Source organism: Myodes glareolus, chromosome 3, assembly GCF_982192425.1.
Source record: "Myodes glareolus chromosome 3, mMyoGla1.1, whole genome shotgun sequence".
Lineage (NCBI taxonomy): Eukaryota > Metazoa > Chordata > Mammalia > Rodentia > Cricetidae > Myodes > Myodes glareolus.
Genome location: NC_142028.1, coordinates 1,817,202 through 1,823,258, shown reverse-complemented (window position 1 = coordinate 1,823,258; position 6,057 = coordinate 1,817,202). Strand labels below are relative to the sequence as shown.

General features: G+C 32.0%; 1 pseudogene; it reads right to left on the bottom strand.

Annotated features, from left to right (window-relative positions):
- Positions 1-3,865: 3,865 nt before the first annotated feature.
- Positions 3,866-4,815, bottom strand: LOC148122487 (olfactory receptor 8H1-like; annotated as a pseudogene).
- Positions 4,816-6,057: the final 1,242 nt, after the last annotated feature.

The window sequence follows — 6,057 nt, the reverse complement described above, 5'->3', positions numbered from 1 at the left end:
AAACATAATGCTTGGCTTTCTGACTCTCACTTATTTCACTTGACATGATACCTCCTTTAACATGCATTTTATATCACCAATAACCAAGAGTTATGGTTCCATCTAACTGGTTCCACCTAATGTCTGTAGAATACTGAATTGTACATAGGTGACAGACTTTATCTTCCACTCATCTGTGGTTTGACACAAGTTTGTAGAATAAGTATGTAGCTCTTTCTGATGGAGAGCACCTGTGATCCTGCCATTTAGGATGGTATTGCTGAATATTAGGGTAATTTTTTGCTATTGTTTCTGTGATTATACAAATTTTAACTTTCTTTTTAAATTATTTTACTATTTTATTGCACAAACATAATGTACTTTTATTATATTAGCCTCTATTATAGTCTTTCTTCTCATTCTCAGAGCATTTGTTCTGATTAGCATGTCTTCCAATTTACATGCCTTTTATGTTGTGATACACTTAATTTAGATTTAATTTAATTAGGATTACATTTATGAATGTGTGCAGGGCTTATTTTCTTGAGCAAGGGCAATTTATTGATTACTACTACTCAGTAATATGATTTCCCCAGTTACAGCAAACATAATCTTGCTGTACCTCCTCAGCAAGAAGTAGGGTCTTATAAGCCCTTTCCCATCTCCTCAATGAGATGTTAATAGGTCCAGTCTTGGGTATACAGTCTTGGGTGCAGTGAGTTTATAAGTACAAAAGTCATATCATGTTTAGGTTTTCATCATACCCAGCCTCATTCCCTGGCCTGACATTCTATACCTTCTTCCTAAAACACCCTGAACCTTGAAGGGAATAGCATAGAAATATCATTTAGGTGTCAGGACTTAAAACATACATATTCTATGTGTTTTATGTGCTATGAATTGCTGGTTTCATAATTCACTTTCAACACAATTTTTTTCAGGAAGCTGAATGTTGGACTGATCTATTTGTATAAACATAAACACTCATATCTGTAACATTTGTTCCTAGAGCTGTATTAACTGTATCCCCCAATTTCTGGAAAATCACACTGATTTATTTCATCATCCATTCATAGTGTGAAAGTGTTTTGTTAAATCATCATATCTTAGTATGCTTTCTTTGGTGTATTTTGTTGTTGGCTTATGATTTTATTTAGCATAGTATGTTAAAAACAGTGTTATTTTCTTTCATCTGTCTTTTAAGAATTGCTTCATATCATAAAATGTGATAATATTTGGAGAAAGTTTCGTTAAATGCGTAGAAAAAACATTTTTATTAACTGTTAGAATGAATGAATATAATATGGAAAGCCATTCAGTTCAATTTTTTTATTTTGTATCTTAATTTTACTGTTTTGTTTATATTTTGTCACTGTTCATTGGAAATTGTATAATTTAGAAAACATGGAAAGAACACTTCATTTATTATATTAACGACGAAAATTAAATTTTATTAAGGTTTTATGAAGAATATATAAGGAGATTTGTAAGTGTCTATATGAAGACTAAAACATTATTTATATGTCTTGTTTAGAATAAACAAAAGTTTGATAACTAACTATATAAATTTTCTTATCTGATTGTTTAGTTACTAAGCAGAAATGTATGTCAAACACTGTTTTGAACTTCAAAAACAGGCTAATATTTGAAAGTATTCTGAGTTTAATGCATGGGATAAAATATGAACCTCTTTCTCCACAAAGGATGGAGTGCTGATATTCTCAGTCTTATGAATTTCTTAAGCAGCTAGCCATAGCTGCTGTGAGCCCATAATTGCAGTGTTTTGTTTTTATATCCAGAGAAAGGCAGTTCTTATCAATCCTCTATTCTCTGTCTCTTTTTATTCAACCTCTGGTAGGGTATTTCTTCAGCCTTGAAATAGGGAATACGGATATCTCATTTAGGACTAAAGAATTATAGTCTTTTATTCTGAATACTTTGGTCATTTATGAATATTGGTATTAACCCATGGTCACTGAAATAGCAAATTTTACTGAGTATAGATGGCAGAAGAACTAATCTATGTCTATAGCATAAATATTTAAAAGAACAGAGAAATGTACATTTTATAAAACAAAAGCAATAGATCACTACAAGGTCAATCCTTTTTAGAGCCCAAAGCTAGTAACAGGAGCAGTCATTATTTCTCCCAAGTGAACTATGTCCTGGATACAATTAGATTATGATTATTCCTAAATATAGTGTATTAGTTTGTTAACTTAATTCTTTTTAACAGCTTACTCTACATTTATGCTGTACGTTCCAGAAAATACATAACAAAACACCTATTTACAATTATTTGGTTTGAATTATGTCTTTTGAAAATGTAAAAATAAAAAGCATATCTACATTTTAATTAAGATTTTAATTTTCAACTAAGATTCCTAACATAACAATATAAAAGACAGTGATGTAGTATGTCAGAGGTACTTCATAGGTCTCAGAATTACATGGTTTCCAAATATATGTTATATTCTTACATAAGGGATAAATTTGCAATGTATCAATGTCAAAATATTACAAAATTAGAGACCTGATTTTTTTCACACATCCAGAACCTTTTCATCACAAAGAAGGCAATGGCAAGAGAGCTCTGTTAAGTGAACGCAGAATGCATGGAAGGAATACAAAGGAAATGGCATGTCCTTTTCCTGTGTTCACCATTATCGATTTAAATGAGCTTACACTTGGCTTTCTGCAATTGTACAGTGTTTCTATTCCTAAAAACCTTATTTTCCAAATTCTTACAGAAACTAGCATATAGAGTTTTGTTAACTAAATTTTCTTTAATAGCTTACCATAAATTTGTGCTATATATTTCAGAGAATTCTCTTTGATAGACATGTTTTGTTTGGAATGAGTGAATTTATTTAGTATATAGAAAGAGTCAGTAAAACAACAAATAGAGGATAGGTAGCCAGATCAATTATAGATGATGTTACATAGATTGTAGGTGGGTAGACAGATGGTAGAGAAGTAGATAGATAGATAGATAGATAGATAGATAGATAGATAGATAGATAGATAGATAGATAGATAAAAAGGGTTAATAGATAGGTAGATAGATAGATGATAGATGAATAGATAGATAGATAGATAGATAGATAGATAGATAGATAGATAGATGATAGATAGATAGATAGATAGATAGATAGATAGATAGATAGATGATAGATAGAACACATCATCAGATCTAGTATCTCAAAATAGTCACCCAAAAGCAACCACAAATATATTCTAAGGAATCCTGATGGAGATCCCAATAAAGATACTAAAGTGTCCCCTTGAGTGAGACTTCCAATTAAAACTACAGATATCAACAAATGAATATAACATTATTAACTTGGACACATACATTACAGATCAGAACTAAAGAAACTGAAACAGTTATATAGAGTTCCCAATTGAACTTTCTTTCCGTGGATCAGCTTTTAGTTCCTTTTTTACAACTACAGGCACATTTCTTTAATAGTTAAAGCAGGAGTAAAGTCTGCTGGAAATTGAAAAGGACACAGTGTGACTATTTACTATTCTCTTCCATCCATGTTGCAGTGTTAGAAGAGCAAGACGATCTTAGGGATCTTGGCAAATACATTGAGACAAACATGCTTATCTCTGAAATAAGACAGTAAAATGAGACCACTCTCAAAGGCAACTTCAGTGAGCACAAACAACACCTGACAATTTACAATGTAATGTAATTACAAAATCAGTGTTCCAAAATTAATGACTATATTCCTTATCATCTAATTGTGCTTTCTTGAGCAAATTGAAATATTATTTGCAAAACACAAGTTTTGCAAATAACTTTTGCAAATCTGTTAGAGTCAGATTTGCTTAGAGGGACAAAGCAAGGGAGATCTTAATATAAAAAGAAAACATTAATTTAATCACTTATCTGCCTTGAGTTCTCCCTCTTCTTGACAACTCTACTGAGAGCATTTTTTACTTCTTTGTTTCTGAGACTATAAATGAGTGGGTTCAGCATAGGGATCACAATAGTGTAGAAAACAGAAGCCACTTGATCCTTTCCCAAGGTGCAGGACTTACTTGGTTTCATATAAGTAAAGATTAAAACCCCATAAAAGATAGTGACTCCCAGGAGATGAGAGGCACAGGTGGAGAAGGCTTTATGCTTTCTTGAAGTGGAATTGATCTTCAAAATAGTACAGAGAATGGACACATAAGATGCAGATATTGTAATAAGAGACACCATTAAGGGGAAGCCAGAGAAGATGACTATGATAATTTGTATGTTATGTGTGACATTGCAAGATAGTGCTAAAATTGGAGAAGTGTCACAAAAAAGTGACAAATTACTTTGGATCTGCAGAAGTGTATGGTGCTCATACAAAGCATATTGACAGTGGAGTCCATAGTTTCAATCATATAGGAGCCAGTGAGAAGGGCACTGCAGACTCTTGTGGACATGATAATTGGGTAGTGTAAAGGGTTGCAGATAGCTGCATATCTATCATAGACCATTGAAGCAAGAAGGAAACACTCAGCAGCAGCTAAGAGGACAAAAACATGCATCTGAGTAAGGCAACCAACAAAGGAAATAATCTTGGTGGAAGTCAGCAGATTCTCTAAAATTTTAGGAGTTATAACAGTTGGATAACTGAGGTCAAGGACTGACAGGTGGCTTAAGAAGAAACACATCGGTGTGTAAAGCTGGGCATCTAGGCGAATGATCAGCATCATGCCTATGTTCCCCAGCACAACGGCCAGGTATATCAGGAGAAACAGCACAGCAAGGGTTTGTTCTATTTCCTTGGAATCTGTCAGTACCATGAGGATGAATTCAGTCTCATATGGGTAATTCCAAGTGTGCATAGTAAGTGACCCTAAAACAGATAAGAAATCAAAGGTGTTCTCAACTTGTACAACTTTGAAAGGAGTTTTGTTTAAATGTACGTGATAGTATTGTTATAGTTTTGATTGACTCAATGTTGATTTTTTTCCAGTATAAGGATAAAGTAAAATTGACAGGTAGATATAGGTACCAACTTATATTTGGCTAGAATATGATAAAGGACATGTAAGTTTTTTCAGAAGTATGTTAAATGGAAATTTTTAATTATATTCCAAGAATAAAATATGTGTTTACACTTACTATTTTCATGTTAAAGAATGGCTTTCTTTAAAGGATCAACTTTAGCATATGTGAGGAAGAGAGATATAGAAATTTAAATATAAATGAATGTAGTTAGAGAACAGAAAAAAAATTTGGCTTTTATGAATTACTCAATTTTTCCATTTGAAAGGCTATTTAATTTAAACACTGACAAAATTGCCTCTAAGTCATCATTTTCAACTTGTTTACCATGACGAAATTGTAACTTTCTAAACCATAAGAACACGAATCATCCCAGGGGCATTACCATAACCCTTAAGAGATGGACAAGATGACTTAAAACTTCATATGCATAGCATCCAGAGCACTTTCTAATTGACCAAGCAGTTCATTTTTGTAAGTAAGCAAATGTTACAATTGGTAACATTAAATTTAAAACATAAAATGTTTTAAATGTTACAATTGGTTTCAAATTCTAGAACAAGTCTACATACTTAACTATGATATGGAAAACCAAATTAAACAGAAATTAAGACTGAAAATTAAATCAGTCTTCTGAGAAGAGAAAGGGAAATAGCTGAATCACAACTTATATTTTGCTATACATTAGACGTTACATATTTTTTTAATGAATGGAACCAATTAGAACAAAAAATGAGCTTCAAATAAGTTTTTTATGTATAGAATCTTTTTTCTGATTCAGTCTTCTTCTATTTTGATTTCTAACCTAGTTATTTGAATCGTGTGCATTTTTACTGGCTATATACTTAGATATACTTTTAGCTATTTATTTCTAAATTGTGCAGTTTATTTAAATGTAGTAACCTCTATTTAATAAGACAAAGAGAAATGCTATCTTTGTTTTATTTTTAAGGAATGATATTTCAAGTATAGCAGTAGACTGTGAAGACACAGAATGGTCATGAAGAAAGTCTGCAGTGCCTGGGTATTGAAATATCGAATGCTCCTTTGTCTATTAGATAATAGTCTGACAAGGTTAC